The sequence below is a fragment of the Coturnix japonica genome, chromosome 4 (assembly GCF_001577835.2).
Source record: "Coturnix japonica isolate 7356 chromosome 4, Coturnix japonica 2.1, whole genome shotgun sequence".
NCBI classification, from domain to species: Eukaryota; Metazoa; Chordata; class Aves; order Galliformes; family Phasianidae; genus Coturnix; species Coturnix japonica.
The window spans coordinates 42,830,569-42,849,475 of NC_029519.1; the positions used below are offsets into that span (position 1 = coordinate 42,830,569).

The window sequence follows — 18,907 nt, forward strand, 5'->3', positions numbered from 1 at the left end:
AAGTGTCAAGTTTTAGGAGCTATAGTCTGTTGGCTCAGTAATTGTGGACCATCTAGCATAACGTCTTTGCAAGCTAGCGACTGTCTCAGTACATCTCATTTTTCATTTCATTTCATCTCCTTATGCCAACATCTATTCCTATCTGTCATTTGTTACTATTTCCATCTGCTTCGTGGTGGTGGTGTGATCACTATTTTGTCTTCCCTGCAAACATTGCTTTGTTAGATTTTCTGGATGCTCTGGTTCCCACTTGACGGCTTCATATGAGGCTTCTGTGCAATTGCATCTGAAATGTAGGCAGCTCTCCTTTTTTGGAAGCAGTGTAGTATTTTTACATGGTGTGTAGTGAAATTGAGGTGTCTTGTAGATGCAAGTAGTGTTTCAGTAAGAAAAAGCAGCAGAGTAAAGAATATGAAGAGGGTACAGGCATCTGTGTGTCTTAACGCTTGTAGCACTGGGTAATTTTCACAACAGTGCCTTCAACTGCAATCTCTCCCAAAGGTCACTTAGCTTAGACTGCTGTGAGATTGAACCGAGAAATTGCTGCAGTGATTATTTAACTCTGCCTTTGGGGCTGCTGATCAGCAGCAGTACCACCAATGGGTGCTGTGCTGTGCCAACATCAGTGTTATGGAATGGTATGTGAAGAAGAGCAGCAGCTGGTCTTGGTGCATCTAGGTAGAGATGGGAGAAATGCGTGGTGCTGGAGATATGCTTCCCCCTGGGAGCTGAGGTAAAACCACCAAATCTCACCTTGCTGTTCACTGCACCCCAGTGCTTGCTGAAGTCAAAGCTAACAGCTGCTTCCCTCCCACTTCTGTGGAGAATGAGCTTTGGGTAAGTCCAGGAAAAACATCCAGGAAAAATGTTTGCTTTATGTGAATTCTATCCTTAATCACTCTTATTAACTATATTTCCCTAGTTTTGGACCAGTTATTTTAATAATAAGCAGGGTCATTGTCAGAAACAGCGTATGCACTTAGATCCCTGCGAAGATGCAAATAATTTCGGAAACTCTTGACATTAAAGGCACTATATAAAAACGCTGGAAACTTTCACAGAGGGGGGAATAATTCACTTGACTCACGATTTAACTTAAAAAAAGAAAAAAGATTTCCTATTTTGAGGTTTGACATTTTTCCTATTGCAGCGTGATTTTTTTTCCCCACCAGAGCCAGCTGTTGGCTGAGTTTTGGTGGAGACATATTCAGTGTGTGCTTGTTAAGAAAACTCTGTATCATTGTGAGCCTCTTGGAAACTTCTTACGCTTCATTTGCCCTCTTTGGATGGAGAAAAACAAACCCACATGAAAAATGTGACTTTTTCTTTCTTTCTTTCTTTATTTTTTTGAAGTCCAGGCAAGAAACTGGAGCATTAGAGTAAGAAAAATAGTTTTCTTTCATATCCTTGGGAGTGGGGGATCAATTTCCTAAGGTGAAACTTCTAACAAAGAGAAAACCTATTGACCAAAACCACCATTGTGAGTGCAAACAAAATGTTGTACTCATCCTTTTTAGATTTTTTTTAAATAATGTTCTCTTATGTTATTTCAGAATAAAATTATAGGAGGTACTTAATAACTTTAGAAAGTCTTTAATCACTTGTTATGCTGAAGAAGCTTGTCTTCTGAGCTCTAAGTTTCTTTCCAATCCAAACCATTCTATGTCTCTGTGATCACCTTCAATGCGGTGATGTGAGCCTTTTAAAAACATTATGTAAAGTTGCTGTTCAGAAGAGTTTGGCTTAGCTGACCCAAAATAGTAAAGTATGTGTATGAAGCTGTCTATTGTGTGAAGCTTGGTTATGTTTTCCTGCTTGCTTTGTGTGAAGCCTGTGCTTATCTGACTCTAACATGGTAAAAGTTAGGTTGTGTGCTAAGCTGGACTTTGTGCTCTGCTCAGTGGAGGTGGATGTAATTCACAAAGGAGAGGCTGCTTGCACCATCTCAAACCCATGCTTTGAGCTGTTGTCTGCTTTGCCATTCAGAATTGCTGCTGGTACACACAGAGAAACGTGTGTACCACGTTAAACGTGTGAGGAGGAGGCTGGGCAAGTGGTGAACTTGGTGAGAGATCACAGCATTTTAAACCAAATGAGAACAAAATGAAGTTGTCTGTCTTAGGAGGGCAAGGCAAATGCTTTCAAATTTGGTCACAAATGCAGTGCTGATGTAGGCAATGCTTGAGGAGAGCAATCAGCAGATGTGCACTGTGGGATGACTTTCATGTCTCATCATGCACTGTGGGATAATTTTTTCATTAGTGCATATCTGAGTGCAGAATTATGTATCTGTAACTAGGTTTCTCGGTCATGCAAAATATCATTATACTCTAGAATAGACTTCCATAGGGTGGGGCAGCATGGTGATATCAAAGGTCTTGTCCCTGTAGGTGTTTAAGACAGGTTTGATGGGGCCCTGGGCAACTTTGTCTAGTGGTTGGCAACCTTGCCTGTAGCAGGTTTGAATTTGGTGATCCTTGGGATCCCTTTCAACTCAAGACTTTCTATGATTCTAAGAAATGCAAGTTCTCAGTGCTAACTAACCCGTAGTGATGTGCAGAAACAAACACTATAGCCTTCAGTAGGAAGAAAAGGTACAAAACCACCTTCATACGTACATCGCCTCTGAGGGGAGGTGCAAGAAAGGTAGAGAAGTGATGTGTGTGTGTATGTTTGTCAACATAGATGTCTCTAGAAGTCTACTATTAATTAGAAAAAGTGTTCCACTACAAATTATGAAAATTAACAGGAGACTGATTTCAGTTACACTCATTTGCTCTCATTAACACTTTAGCATAATGCACACTTCAGTCAAATAAAGAATGGAACCTTTTTTGTGTCTTTTGAGAGTGCCTCAAAAAAGGCCTTGATTTTTCCTCTACTTTTAGCCTAATTAAAAGTGATGATTAAAACATGCAAGTCCCTTAAGATGACTGTGCTAAAGTGAATTTTTTTATAAGCTGAATTCTGTTTAACGTTCAGGCTAAAACTGTCTGAAAATGGAATCACAGCATCTCATTATGTTTTGTATTTAAACATAAGTAATTAACATCAACACCACCACTGATTGTGGATATTGCTTCACTGTGAAAGATTACACAGTTACTGGAATCACATATGAATGAATGTTCAGAAAGGCACACACACTTGAATCTCTGATACCAAGTGACAGATAAATATCTGATATCGAGTAAAGTACAGGAACTGGTCAGACCTGCCCGTGTCCCTGCCATGCATTTTGCACACAGCATAAAGCTCAGGTTCCCATCTTTGCTAAGTTGCATCAGTGACAGAAAGGAAGGGACTGCAGTGGTAGATGTCTGATGTAGTGTCTTTGGATTTTGGTGACTAGACCTTGTGCTTCTTCAGGCTTAAGGCCACTGTACCTCTGCTGGCTGGATTGCAGCCGTCCTTACATGCTATTTGAGGCATGGCATGTTCTGATTGAGCAGTGTTTCTGTTGCGCCTCTCCTTTTTCAGATACAGATTATTTGTTGTTGCTGTGTGAAAACGCAGTCTTGCTGTTGTCTCTTTTTTTTTTTTTTTTTTTTTTTTTTTTCCCCTGACAATTAAGAGCAAAGGTTTAGTAAGAGAAGCTGAAACCTCAGGATGAAGGGGACTGCTCACATGGTGACCTTTCTTCTGGGTTACCTCCAGGGCTGTGCAGAGAGCTCTCCCTGTGCACAACATCTATGGAGTTGCATGTGAAGGTTGCTGGGAAGCAGACAGGCCAGCTTGTATGCTTTCCTCCTTGCTGGCAGCGTGGCATGCTGCAGAAGTCTTAGGATTCAGCTCTTGGTGATAGGTTCCTGACCTGGGGCTGTTGTACAGTGAAAAAACGTATCTGAAAGCCCTGCACTAGCACTCCTGCCTTTCATGTGCTGCTGTCATATTATGTGAGATTAAGGGCTCTGTTTGGTTGTCACACTTACGGTGCATGATTTGATCTGATTTGATTTTGGTTAGTGATTTAGACAAGCTGTATCACGTGGCTTGTGGATTCAGGAGGCCAGGCAGAGCTCAGGCCTGTGAGGTGCTATAAAGCATCCTTTGCCAGAAGCAGAGTAACCTCATTGCTGCATGGCTTGTATAGGATGGGAGCTGTGGGCAGCAGGAGTCTCGCAAGATCGGGATGTGAGGATTACAGCCATTATTCCAAATTTTTGAGGCATTGCTCTGGGTCACATTACCTGCTTGTGATGGGGGACGTGGGTATAGTTTGTGCTTTAGGACGTAGAGACAAATATTAACTCTGTTAGCATTTCATAAAAGCTGTTGCAAATCATTTCCTGTAAGAAATATGTGTGCAAGAAGCTCATGCCAGGGTGTGTGCAGTGGGCTGGTGGACAGCCTGGTGTCCCCAGCACCTCTAGTGATGTGCGAGGAGCTGTACTGAACCTGGTCAACAAAACTAGTGCTTTACCCACATCAGTTTATGCAAAGAGTTTACCAGGGGAATGAAACCTTAACTCTTCTGTCTGCTTTATGTGTTAAGTTGTTTAAAGGATTTTAAATAACGGGATCTGCTGAAAATGATTCTCATGTATAAACAGCATATAAATGCTACAGTCTTGAGGCTGCTTTACTATGACTGAGTAGAAACTGTGTTCAACCAAACCCTCTGCAGTGTGTCTCACAGATCCTTTACTTGATGGAATATCTCACTTTTCAAGCAGCAGTGACCGGATCTCCCCTTTCTCTAAGGCAACCAAGAGTGGGTTGCACCAACCCCATTCTGTGTGGCTCAGCTTACCCTGGCAAAAGAAGCATTCCAACACTTGGTGGTGTTGCAGGGGCCCAGTGTGCTTTGCTCGCTCCCACGAAATTCACTGCAGTGACTGGGGGGCCTGGGTGCAGGTGAATCTTGCAGTTTATTCCACCATAGGGAGCAATGCCTACTGCCTGTGTGAGCAGTGCTGTCCAGAAGCTGTGCCCTGCAGCTTCTCCAGGGCCCTGGGGACAGATGACTGCATCTTGTGGCACTGAACCAAAACCCCTGAAGGAAATGAGTAAGCATGATCTGGAGAGCAGCTGGTCTCCCGTGTCTTGTCTCCCACAGAGCTACAAATGCCATGGCATCCCTCCCTCCAAGGGACACCCTCTGGTGAGGCTCGGTCCCATTTGGGGTGAGCAGCAGAACTGTCAGTGCAGCATAGCTCCTGCTGCCTTCCACGTTGGCATACCTGGATTGGGTGCACAGATGAATTTGCTGAGGGCTTCTGTGAAAATCTCAGGTTGCTGTTTAAATAGCTGGTGTTGTTCCGTGGTGCGGCCGCGGGGGAGTACGGGGTAGGTGATAGGATAAGAGGAATGAAAGTACTAACAGGGGAATGTTTGTATAGAGATGTAACTGCACGTTTTCACACTTCACTTCCTTGAAAAATAGAAGGTTTTACTGCTCCATGCTTAATGGATTGCAGTGAAACGTAGACGGGAATATCAAAGGAAACAGAATCTCTAATTTTGCTTATTTGAATTTTAGTCCTTTAAACAAATTGTTTTTGTTCTGTTTAATATCTAGGAGGAAATCATAATCCCACACACGTTTATGTAAAGTGTACGAGCCCTTTGTTTCTGCTACTCGCCCTTCCTTTGTGGGGGGGAAAAGTATTAATTGTGCTTCGATTTTTGCAGTTGCTTATGGTTTAGCAGTCCTTTGTACAGCAAGTGTTGGATTAGCTCAGAGCTTTCAGCTTCATTGTTTGGCACTTTGGGACATTGAGACACGCTTTGAATAGTTGTAAACAGCAGTTTATATGCACAGCAAGTGGAAAAGAGGAAAGTGAAAAGAGGAAAGCCTGGATTTCTGGGAAATGACTTCTGAAATTTGCAGTTGATTCAGGCTTTGTGGTAGAGCTGGTGTTATGTTGGCTGAGCATCCCACGCATCCGTGGTAGTGCCTCCTTCTCTTGGCCACGGGTAGGGATGGGAGCAGTTGGCTGCCCTTCAAGGACCAGGCAGGTTGCTGACTGTTGGGAACACAGGAAGGCATCAAACACAAGTTCAATTTTGAAAGTGCTAGAAAATGCCTCCTCTTCTCCTAATAATCTTGCTGTGCATTTCTGAATATAATTAGTGCAACATTCATAGCTGAAGAAGCAAGGATCTGATGAGAGATTGCTTTCTTTTCCTGTTTTGAAGAAAGCTAATGATTTAATTTTCCTTTCACTGTTCCCATACATGGCAGTTAAATCATTTAGTTGTTTTGCTTCCTTATTGGAGGAAGTCTCTGCTTTAGAAAAAACAAGATCTGTTTTTACATTTCATTCTCATAATAAAAGGAACGCGGAAGGAATTTCACAGAGTTGAAGAAAAATAGCTCTATTACAATAGCTACTAAAGGTGAATCTTAAAATTTATTTTTTAATGAAGTCATGAAAGGCATTGGCAATATTAACAGTGTACTTAGGTCTCTTTCTTTCTTGTTTTAATTAAAAATAAATCTTCTGGTCCCATTTATGTTAATGCACTTAGTAAATAATTTGGTAAAGAAAGCGCTGCAGGAATGAGGCGGGAAGGTGGCAGCCAGAAGGGAGCATGGCAGACTCCCGCTGCATTGTTTTGCCAGAAGACCTTTTTCGTAGATGTTTGAAGCTCGTGGTCCTTTCAGCAGATCTCTGCTCTCAAGGTCACCGCAAACTCGTTGTGCCAGGAGTTAAATGTGCCGTGGATGCTCTGAGACTGCCTTGACATTTTGAGTGAGATGCACGAGGATGCTCTCTCTGTCCCCAACACTTGCTTCTTCCCATCAATCTTCTCCCTGCTTTTCTTCCTGCCTTTTGGTAGAGATTCATATTTCCTCCTGCTTTATACTCACTGAATCCTTCATTTCCCTTGCCTACTCCCCTCCTCTTTCCAGCTGCCTGTTGTGCAAAAAAAGAAAGGGATGACTTTTTTCTCTCTACCTCTTGGCTCTGCTGTCAGTCTCTTCCCTGGTCTGCAGAATGACCCCTTGCCCTCTCATGCTTGAACTGCCGCTCTTTGTCTCAAGATGTGTCAGAAATTAAGTTCTCTGGGGCATGCAGTGTGTCAATTGTGTCATCTTTATTTGCTTGGGAAGGTGCCACGGACATTTACAGCTCTGCAGTTGTTGTGATGGTAACGGGGGAAGAACTGCCTAGATCTTCCCTTGCTGAAACTTTGCCCCCCCCCCCCCTTTTTTTTTTTTCCTATATGCTTTGGATGAAACAGTCTGGGCTGAGAGGGAAAACTGAAGGTCCTTTAAAAATGAAATCAGAAAACATTCCTACCTAACATGATCTGATTCTGTTGGCATGATATCACCAGCAGAACGCCGGAGTGCAAGATTTATGTCAATAGCACCAAGATAAATGACACCTACATTCATTGGGTAGGCATTTAGACTCAAAGTCTCATGTTTTTATAGGTGTGCTTGGGGTGTGTGGGGGGTGGAAAGTGACGAAAAGTTACTGGGCTCTGATATTCACTGCTGGGTATGCTAATAGCACAAACGCTGCTCTTTCTGTATGGCTTACATTACTGGAGAGGGAGTTGAGATGCCAGGCACATAGCTTGGAAGGAGATAGGCTTTCTGGTATATCGGGTTTTTTCAGCTGCAGTCCCTTTGCACAAGGGGAGCTGTACCCAGGCAGTATGAGTTGCCTGCTGATCAGCTCCTGCTCAGGCTGGGAGGTTTGGGAGGTTTAAGGGAGCTACGGCTGGATTCAGAAAAACAGTTAAGTGCTTAAACTGCATTCAGTTCCCAACAGAGCAAAAACTTAAAGAAAGAAATAGCGATACTAAAGTGAAGAGAGGACAAAACTGCATGCTTTGCATCAGCTGCCTGGTTCTTACAGGCTGCAGCATTTAGTTGCTCAGACAGCTGTTGAATGGAAATGCACTTTTTAATAGTAAAGAGTTTGCCCACTTAGCCTAAGTCACTGTGGTGTAATGTTACCTCCTTGCCTATCTTTGCTGCTTGCCACAGTAGCCAACGATATTGCTGAATATATGTATTTTAAAAACTCCTTCTAGCAAAGTAGAGCAAAGGAACTTAGTTATTCTTCCTCTGCCTTGCTGGAGAAAGCATAGCTTACTAAATTTCTTCTTCATGGATAATTAGTTACACTTGTGCAGCTCCAGTAAATTCCATCAAATTGCACAGCGACAACTGTGGTTTAATTTGCCCGAAGAACTTTTATTACTTATGATAATGTGTGGAGGGAAAAAAAAATAGTATCCTAGGCTGTTTTTCACATTCCAATCTCAGTTTGTGTTGGCAATGGCAGCGAGGCATCACTGTGCTGTTTTCATGTTTGAAAGACCCCAGAAAACCTGCAGTCTTTGTGTGTGTATGCTGCTCACATTTAATATGGAAATCAGAGAAACAACAAAATCAGAGCCGTACCACTGTGCCGCTGTTTATTTATTTGCTAAGCACGCTGCTCATCAGAACTGAATCATGCTTGCAGCGGTTTTTTTGCTTGCAGCCAGGGAGTGAAATTGGAAAAGAGCTGAAATGGCAGTGGGCAATTCCTGGAGACATGCAAGTTTTTGGGGGTGAATGACATTTATGGCCTATCTAATTTTCCACAAGTGATAGTCAGGATATATTCATTTTAATTAACATTTCTGCTTTGGATGATTTTAAGTGCTAAAGAGGCCTTCAATCAAGTTTAAAATCTGTTTATTTTATGGTGTCTATTAGTTAACAGGCTACTATCAATAAACACAAAAGGTTTTGGTTGTTCTGCCCTGTGCAGGGCTAGCAGAAAGCATCTGGACTTGTCTGTAGGCTCCATGCAAGCCAGCATGGGCATTGCAGATGTACGAGGTGGAGCTTGAAGTAATGGTGACATCATTTCCCTGGTGAGATTGAGGTTTGGTCTGCCTTCCTCACAAAAGGCAGGGAAACAGCTTGCACAGAGAAGATAGCTCCAACCAAAAGCTTGTCTGTGGTACAGCTGGCATGTAGGCTCACATTGGACCCAGAAATGGGGGATCATGGCTGAGCCCTAAGGGAGGGAACCAACAATACTGAGCCAGGCACCTTTAAGAATACTCATATAAATAGTGCTGAGTTTATCTTTGGAAACAAGTAAGAAGTGGTGGCAGCTGTGCAGGAAGTGCAGAGGTGAGCACTAACATGACTCATAGAATCATTAGGGCTGGAAGAGACCACTAAGATCATTTAGTCTAATAATCCCCCACCATGCTCACTCAGTGCCACATCTCCACATTTCTTAAACACCTCCAGGAATGGTGATTCCACCACTTCCCTGGGCAGCTTGTGCCACTGCATCACCACTCTTTTGGATAATTTTTTCCTAGTGTCCAACCTAAACCTTCTCTGGTGTAACTTAAGGCCATTACTTCTCATCCTCAGAATAACCAAGGCCTCAGGTTTTCAGGCCCCAGTTAGCTGCTCAGCAGCTGCACCCTTCTGGAGCTGCATGTTGCTAGTAGGATGAGGAGCTGATGCCAGAGTACCATGGTACAGGATCAGCCAAAACCAGTGTTTCAGGTGAGGGAGCAAAAGTCTTCAAGAATCTCTGTGAACACAGTCTTTTCTCCCCATGGTCCTGATAAAAAACCACTAAGTAGATGTTCCTGTTTCAGATCTTCCCAACAGAGTCGGACTTCGATAGAAGTTGGAAAAAGAAAGGTTTTTCTGATGTCTTGGATGTCAGAAGCATGGATTGAAAATGGCAACGATAATTTTAGCTCTGAAGAAAAAAGGTTCTGATGGCTTTGCTGCCATAACTACTTCACCTGAGTCTGGATTTGTGTTGCAGTTTTTGTCAGGCGGGTTACTTGTACCAGAAAGTAGAGGAGGAATCATAGATCTCTTCTTATGCAGCTCTCTCCTAAAGTGCATGATCTCTAGCAAGCTTTTGCTGTGGTTAGAAATGGAACTTTATGATAAACACGGTTGTTTTCTCACAGTGTCTTCTATTTCTTGTATTTAACATTCATCAGAGATTATTTGTACCTTAAAATTCTAATGCTAAAAGGACTCAGTGGAGTGTGGCTGTGTTCATGACCGTGACGTACAAACCCCTCTATCTACTGAGGAGAGCCAGTCAAAGAAAGGCTTTTTTTTTGATCATGCCGAAATGGCCAAGACTTTTCGGGGAAAGAAAGGTGCATTTTCTCATCCTAACTGGAATGTAGTCTATCAAATGCAATCAGTCAGTGGTTCACTTGGGAGCAGGGTAGAGAGTGTGAAATTCCTTTAGTGAAAACATTGCGTTTACAGCATTTGGAAGCACTGTGTTTTAAATTTCAACTTGTTAAAGTCTTGAGTAAAAAAAATATATGAATTTGGAAATACATAAGCATTCAAAATTAATCTTTTTATTTAGATGTTTTTTGGACACTTTGACAACTGTGAAGTTTTCTTTTGATATGTCTTTTTTTTCTCCCCAAAATAAAACTCGTTAGAATTTCCCCTCTTTCCGTGGACAGATTTAGTTTTGACAGATCATCATTCAGTGATGGAAGAAGAAACTTTGTCAGAAAATATTCAGCTCTTCCGAGTACTGCACACACTGAACAACATCAGCCTGACAAGGATGCTTTCTTAATCCACGTGTGTGTCAAGCAAAGCGTAACAGCAGGTGGATGCTGTTCCAGAATGACACTTCAGATTCTGTTGTCTCTTCAAGTGTGTTGGCATTACCAAGTATCCTTGTAAGTTAGAGCTAAACCAGTGGTGGCTTACAGAACTTACCATAGAAACTCTAAAAGTATTTCTGTGTAAATTCTGTAGTGGGGAAAAAAGAACTTTGAAATCAGGTGATGCAGTAGCAAAATGAAGTAGTAGCAGACTGTTGTTAGTGAGTTGTGCTGTTCTGTCACAGAGCATATGCAGACTATATTGGGTAGCTTGCAAATGAGTAACTTGTGGAGATGGCTTTGGCACACATGGCAGGCCTTGTAGGATGCATGCTCACATTTCTTGCAGAAAAGCCAATGTCTTTGAAACTGAAATATCAGTGATATAGACTGAATGTTTTCTACTTGAAGTCAGCTCTTAGATTAGGGTGAAAATGGACTGTCTCTGATTTGGGAACAGTGTTTAAAAATCTGGCTTTATATTCCAGTTAGCTTTTGTTGGTTTTTCTTTTTCTTTTTTTTCTTTCTTTTTTTTTTTTTTTTTTTTTTTTACCCTGCAGAAATAGATAGAAATGTTTCCTAGTAAATACTCCTTTTATGGTCCTTTTAAGTAAAGTGAAGAGGCTTCACATTCACAGAGGGGATGACTTCGTGTACAGATTGTGATAGCAGAGATCCAGCCATGTGCAGCAACCCATAGGTCTTTATTACACTGATGCAACTGAGTTTTGTGAGTAGAAAACAGGAGAAAGAAGAAACATCTACTTCTGCAGATACGTGTTGCTTCTGTTTTATCTGATGAGGCCGTAACCCTGCCCTGACAATCTGTGCTGTTTCGTTACGCAGCCCTTGTCTTGTTGGGCTGTAGATCAGCAATTTACTGGCTTGGAACAGCTGTGGGATAGCTGCTAAAGCTTTGGTTGACTTCTTGTAGATTGGGTTTTTAGCCCAGAGGTTATTTTGCTCTTGCTCCACACAGCAAACTATGTGGATAAGGCTCCTATGTGCTTGCCCTGTGGATAATAAGAGGGTGGAAGTCATTCATTGAACCTTCCTACCTGACATGAGAGGCCTGCTTGGTGCATCACAGGCTCAGAACACTGTCCTGACCCAGGCTAGAAGGCAGTGGTTCTTTTGCTTTTCTCCTTCAATATTTTTTTCTTCTATTTTTATTCCTCATCCACCCACCCTACTAACTTTCAGAGAAAGCATCTCTGTTATTGTTCACAGAGTGTCTGTCTTTCAAAGCTCTAACATACAGTGGTGCAGATGCTTCAGGCAGCCTGGAAGCTGCAATTCCCATGGTTGTTTATGGTAGAAAAGACAGACAGAATAATATGGTAGCCGGTTGCTCAGGTCTGGATAGGTTTTTTCAACTGAATGCTGCTGTGTGTCACGTGACTTCTGCTAAGTAAAGTGAATGTTCTGAGGTTTCCTTGGCTTTATTTCCTTACTGCATTGGAGTCTTTGTAGTCCAGCAATTTATTGTTTCTGCAGCTTCCTTCCTGTGATGGTTCTCCATTGGTTTTGTTATTTGAGGACATTGACAGCAGTGTTCTGAAGCAGCCTGCAGATTTTGCCTGTCCAGGTTGTTACTGTATTTTACAGTAGCTCTTTACTTTCAATGTTTTACATATTTTTATATGAATATTTTAAACGCTTATAAAATGGCATTATAAACACGCTGCTTGGTAAGCTTTTTTTTTTCCTTCATTTTTTAGTATGTGAATCTTGAGCAGCAGTGTACTGTGTAAAGTAATACATTGTTAGTTTTATGCAGCCTATAGATTTGATTAAAATGCAGTGGAGAAGTGTCTCAGGTATGTATGAGGGCAAATGCAAACCTCTCCTGAATTATTGCATGGCTGTCACGTGAGACTTGCTGGGAGAAACTGTAAAAGCTGAGTGATGTATATTAATAGAACCATGCTGGAGATCACGGGAAAGTGTTTTATTATGTTCCAGAAATATTGTATCTTTTCTTTTATGGTGATTTTAAAAGGCAAGAACAAAGTGAAATCATGAAATTAATTTGACTATTAGAATGTAACTGTGCTGGGAGCTTAAGGTAGGACTGATAGGGCACAATTAATTCTTCTTAAATGCTGACAGAGCTGTTTGACAGCTGCACCATCTGGTTGGGTGTGGGACAGACTGAATTTGATCAATATTTATTTTACAGTTAACTCCTTGGATTCTGCTCTTCACCCAAGAGAAATTGATTTGGAGATCGATTTCTACTCTTGGAAGCTGAGGGTTGAACTAGGGAAGGTGTTTCGATACTTGGGAGGCAGAGCAAGGCCAAACTGATGTGGAATGGTTCCTCAGTTGGCATGGGATTCCCTGAGACCTGAATATGGACTTCAGGTTAGCGGGGCACTGCTCACTGCTGTATGCTTCTACTTGAGGAGTGACAGGTAACACTTAGGGCAGTACAGAGCATACTGGATTTTCTTTATGTAGCATGACCTGAGCTCAAACTACAGCTTTTCTTGTGGTGGTAGGGTTCATTTCTTCTGCTTAGCTACTCAGTCATATCAAACATATAATAAGTTGATCATAAGCAAAATCTCTTTTCCTTGACTCAAAAATCAGTGGCTTGGTGGGATGCAAATATACAGATCTGTACATAGCAGTGTTCCGTGATCTATGTTCCCATCTGAAACAGGATTAGCACTCAGCCCAAGCAGAGTATGAAGTCACGCTCGAGTTACTAAAAGGTTACTACACAGAATAAAAGGCTAAGAGTTGAGGTCTTCAGTCTGTCCCTGTTTCTACTACTGTTGTGCAAGTGATGAGCCTAGCCATGCTCCTGTGATCACACTTGGCTTTGGTGCATTGGTATCTGAGGACTTTGTGTCTTCTTTCAATCCTTAAATTCTAGGTGACAGAGACAGAAAATGTGTGTTGGGCTCCTGATGAATGTTTCCCTTAGTGGTTTTTAGTTTTAGTTGGGGTATTAGCATATGAGATGTGTTCTTCCCTGCTGCCGTTGCTGCCTCCCGCGAGTGCTATCATAGAACTCAATGGGAGTTTTAACACAGAGTTCAGGGAAAGCAGTGCTAACCCAGCAGAAGCTGGAAAAGCTTTTCTGTAGGAAATAACTTTTTACATTGGTCTAATGATACTTTCTTTAATAGACCAATGGGGTGCAGGGAAGAGGAAGGCAACACTTGTACTTCTTAAGGTTTTCTCTGCTCAATAGCTGCTGGAATGTGACTTACATTAATTGGTTCTAATTTCCCCCTCTTTCTCACAATCACACTTGGTTTTGTTTACAAATGTTAGTGTGATTTCTAGTATCCTTCTACCTTATTCGTCCTTTTTTTTTTTTCCCTGCAGTGATAACCAGAAGGAAAGCCATACTGGGTTAGGATGAAACCCTCTCAACTCAGTGTCCTGGCTCCATCAGTTGATAGCAGTAGGTGAGAGGAAAAGTAGAAGAGCACTTCTGTGGTGGCATGCAGTCCTTTTTTCTGATTTTAAAACTTCTTGATCCAGAGATAACATATGGATTGCACTGTTAAAGCCACTGACAGATCTTATGCTACATGAGTTTGTCTGGTTCTTTTTAAACGTCTTTGATTTCTGCATTATCTTGTGGCAGTGAGTTGCCAAGGTTGTTACATGTCTTGCAGAAAATCATAATTGTGCTTATTTGAGCCTTTTTTGGGTTGCCTTCTGTGCATGGTAGCATGACAAGTACTGGACAACCATTTCCCGTCTATCTTCTTTGTACCGTTGCTGATGTCTTACATTTCAAACATATCTCTGTCTCATTTGCAAGCTGAAGAAGCTGCTTCAGTGTTCTCACAGTATTTACAAGGAGGACTTCAGCTTCTCCATCAGTCCTTATCACTAGTTGGTGTTCTGAAGCAGGCAGCCTTTGAGTGAAATCTAAATGAGAATGCTTTTTGGAAGGGCCTGTTTGCAGCTGAGGAAGACATGAAGCCTGCTGTTCTAACTTCAGCTCAGGATGCAGCAGTTCCTGCATCAAGGAAGGTTTCATGCCTTGTGTGTCCTCTTCAGAGCTGTGTTGCCTCACCTTTTGTGTCAATATCTCATCTTAGTTAGAGCCATAAGGCTTCATAAAGCAAGGAAATTCCTTGATGTGGGAAATCTTGGGAGAGATAATGCTTAGTAAAAGGGTTTGGACTATGGAGCATGTGCATGTTAGCTGCTTGTCAGCATACCTTGCTGCAGGGTGCAACCTTGCTGTGACCTGTCCTGAGGCAAGGGAAAGGCACAGAGTTGTCTTTTCTTGCTCAAACTGGCTAGTGAAACTAATTCAGCTGAGGATTTTGCTTTTGCACAGGCTTTCTTTACAAGGACTCATTACCATGTGTTGAGAAGCTCAGTGGGGTAGCTGATGAGGAATGAGTAGCAGCTTGCATGCTGCTCTGGTAAGAGTGAAGCCACCAGAGATGCAGACAGAACCACAAAGCTAAGGCTTGTAGGGAAGGCACAGAATGGGAGTGAGCATTGTACTGATCGTATGTTGTCTTGTACTGGTCCTTCCAACTGTTCCTTTGTGGTCCTGGCCCATACTCCCTTCTGCCTCCCATCACAGAACAGGCAAGAAATTGAGAAATGCACTCAAATGGTGTGGAAACTGCCTCCACAAGTGTGTAAAATAGCCTTGTCCAGGGACTGCATTCATCGTCAGACTCTGGTTAAGGTCCTTATGTTGCTCTATAAACAAATATACTGGGAATAAGTGAGGATAACAAGGTCAATATCGAGAGAAATTGAAAACACTGAACAGCCATCAGGTGCTGTCATTTGTTTTAAGGAGCTAAAATAAGGCATAACCTGGAAAACCAGAGCAGTCTGTTTAGTTACAGGTGCTTTTTTTTTTCTAATCTCTTTTAGACCTTGTTTCTCTCCATCCTCTCAGTGTATTGGAGATAGATGACTGTAGGATCATTTAGCAGCCCTCAGTACTGCTGAGAATAGAGCCTGCTGTAATTTGTCACTAAATTTTGTTCCAAGTTGGTTTTTTCTGCATTATTCTTTCTTTTTCTTTGCTTTACCCTTTCCCTCTCTCTTGCCCATAGGTTTCTTTTCATTTGAGAGCCATATAGACATCTCAGAGAAAGTGTTGAAAGCCAGTAGTGATGACTTAAGGCATTTGCAACTGCTCTAAGGGGAAAAAAGGTCTTATGACCTTTTCTGTCTAATTGTTGTGACCAGTTGGTTTCAGGAACTCCTTGCTGGAGGCAAAACAGATCTAAAACCAAAATGACAAGAACGCCTACCCAGAGCCATTAACCAGCTAGCACATGCATTAGTGGAAGATGTTACTGCCTTTTGTGACACGAGTGCCAGCATTTTGTGCTTGCTGCATTCATACAGCAGTTCCTGTAAGTATGTAGGAGCACTTGCGCCATCAGAAGGCGATCACATACTTGCTACCATGTAGAAGAAGCCGTAACAAACAGCAGTCTGGCATGCATGGTGCCGCCCACACATTTGCCCAGCCACTGGCTGCCTCCCCAGCCTGGCGTGACTATAGCAAATGGAGCAATCTCCGTTGTACAACATGGAGCTGTGCACGGATGCACTGCCTGGAGGCTCTGCCCAGCCTTTGCAGGCTGAGGATGGTGTTCTGTCTGGCTTTTAGCAGCATGTGGAAGTGCAGCTTGGTCCCTGATGCCTTCTCACAGCAAAGGCGGGCCTTGCAGGGCAGGAGAGTTTGAGGGGCTTGCTCTCTATCGGCAGATTTCTAGGAGAAAATTTAGGGAAAATGTGTTTATTGATGAAAGGTATATTGTGCCCTTACAGTTGTTTCTTCCATACCCTCTTCAGTGCTTTGTATTTCTTGTATCTGTTTTTCTCTTTGTTTCTGAAGAAATCTCCATAGCAACCTCCTTGGCGTGGGGAGGAAGGAAACCACGCTGGAGAAGCAAGAGAGAGACAGGCTGTGATCATGGCTAGGGATGTGTTGTATTCTAACTACCTTTGCTAATTCTGTTCTCAGTGGTTCCGCTTGGGCTACTTTCTAGAATATGAGGTGTAAAATATGGTGGTGCCAAATGAGACTCACAGCAGGCAAGAATTACAGCACTGCTGGTTGGAAGGGACTTCTGGAGATCTGTAGTCCAACTTCCCGCTCAAAGCAGGATGCTTGCCAACCATGCATCGACATGGGAGTGTGATTAAAAGGAAAAGAGAGAGAAAACTGCTATCACCATCACAATAAATGAAAGAGTTCTATGCACAGTCTCAAACACATAGCAAAACTTTCTTGTTGAACAAAAGTCCTTTGCAGGGAAAGGAACAGTAGGGAAAAGAAAACGCGAGTCTGTACACAGATCTCTCTGGAGAGTAAAGATAAGAAAGCAACCATAAAATTGGCTTCCCAACTTGCCCTGGGGCCTCTGCTCTCTCGTATGACAGGGAGCTGTTGTTGTGAACACTGCCCAAGGCTGAGTGGAGTTTACAAGTGTCCTCATGCCAGGTGGAGACGTGCAGTTCTTCTACCCCAGAACAAAGATGGGGGAGAAGGCAGAGCTGATTCCGTTAGAGCTGCCAGCCCTCTAGATCCGGCACAGGATTCCTGGAGATGGTGCAGATCCTCTCTCAAGGGAATCTACATGCTACATTTTTGCTAACGGGAAGAGTGTGGATGAAGAGAAAAGACACAGTGAAGGACTAAGGTACCAGCACACACAGACTACAGGAACCTGAAGCACAGGAGATACAGATCTAACCTGTTGTATATACAGGGCTAGAAGAGATTGCCAAACATTTGACTGCCATATTTGCAGCTATGCTGCGAGTCAGCAAGCCATTCACTTTGTTCTGGGTGGCCAAGCCAGCTGCTATGTAATCCCAGCCACACATTTAAGTGGAAAATATAAGCCCAGGGAAATCTGACCTAGCGTTGGTGAGATAGAGTGCAGTCACTCTGTGGTTAGCAGGCAAATGCAAGCATGTTTTGATAACAAGCCCATGCAAGAGGAGAGGTTTTTGCCTGGAGGTTCATGCAGCTGACGTACAGCTATACCATTTGTGGCGGGGCATGGATGGAATTGTAGGACAACGCTGGAGGATACCCTGGAGCAAGGAGGCAGAGCAGATATCTGGGCCCTGTCCAGTATTTGAATGTAACATGAGGATGCAGCTGAAGGAAATGAATGTCTCCAGGGTAAGGTGAAGATGATAAAAATATGCCTTTTCTCTCAGCCCTGTCTCCTATTCTCTCCATCCTTGCTATGCTCCTGTGACTTCTGTGATGCCAGTGCTGGTGAAGAGCATTGCATCTCTTGAAACCGCCTCATACTCAGTGGGTGCCAGAGAGCATCGAAAGTCCTTTGGCAAACTGAAAAGTTGGTCCAGTCTAAGACTAATGAGGGTGCAGAAAAGAAGTTGTTGCCAGGGGTTAAAGATTCAGTGCTTCCTTACTGGTGATAAAACCAACTGTTGCTCTGGGTTATGGCAGACTGACCTAATTGAGTTGCTCAGCTTCCTGACCTCGGGAAGTTACTGCAGTGTTTCTGAACATACTTGCCTGTGGTGGGAGAGCTTCCGGGCAAGGAAGGAGATTCTTGTTGAAGGCATTGGCATGGCAGGAGCCCAAGGATGCCACAGATGATGATCACTGGGAATTGCAACGCAAAGGTCTGGGTGCACATAAAGGAAGGGATGATGCAGAATTTGGGCAAGCTCACCAAGCCTGACTGCTGACAGCTCACACCCTCCTCATTTCTACCCAGCATCTCTCGGCCTGGTTGTCTTGCCAAAGCAACCGAGGAGAAGGAAACAAAAAAACAAAAGCCCTCTAGGCTGCTGTGTGGAATCCAACCAAGCTTTTCAGTTGGGCTAGAAGGAAACGTCTCCTGTAGGTTCTGTTTGTTTGTTTATTCTGCTTAGTTGTTTTAAAGTGCGTTTGGGGAAATACAGAAATATCTTTGCAAGGTATTTGTTTTATTTGCGAGATGCTACAATGGAGCAGAGCTGGCTGTGTACTTAAAAATGAGAGAGGGAGATATAGCTCGAGTATTACTTTCCAGCTCTGGCGTGCCTTGCAGATTGCTTTGTTCAGTGTGAATCTGGGTGAATCACACATTTGATAAAAGCAACTGCTACACCTTCTTCCACTGGCTTTGAAGTTTACTGCAGTTGTGGCAGTTCTTTGTATAATTCTAGTAATAGAGTTTAATTTTAGAAACATGATGGTTTGTGGGATGTTTTTTTTTTTTTGTTTATTGGTAGTGGGGTTTTTTTTTTTGTATTTTGTCATATCCTTGCCCAGCACAAAGTAGATAGAAATAAACTCCAAGTTTACCAGATTCTCTGTGCTCTACTTGTGCTGAGAGGGGATGGT

General features: G+C 42.8%; 1 protein-coding gene across 17 annotated transcripts in view; it reads left to right on the forward strand.

Moving 5' to 3' along the window:
- Window positions 1-18,907, forward strand: part of ADGRL3 (adhesion G protein-coupled receptor L3) — a 478,165-nt gene that overhangs the window by 183,561 nt on the left and 275,697 nt on the right. The window lies entirely within an intron of this gene.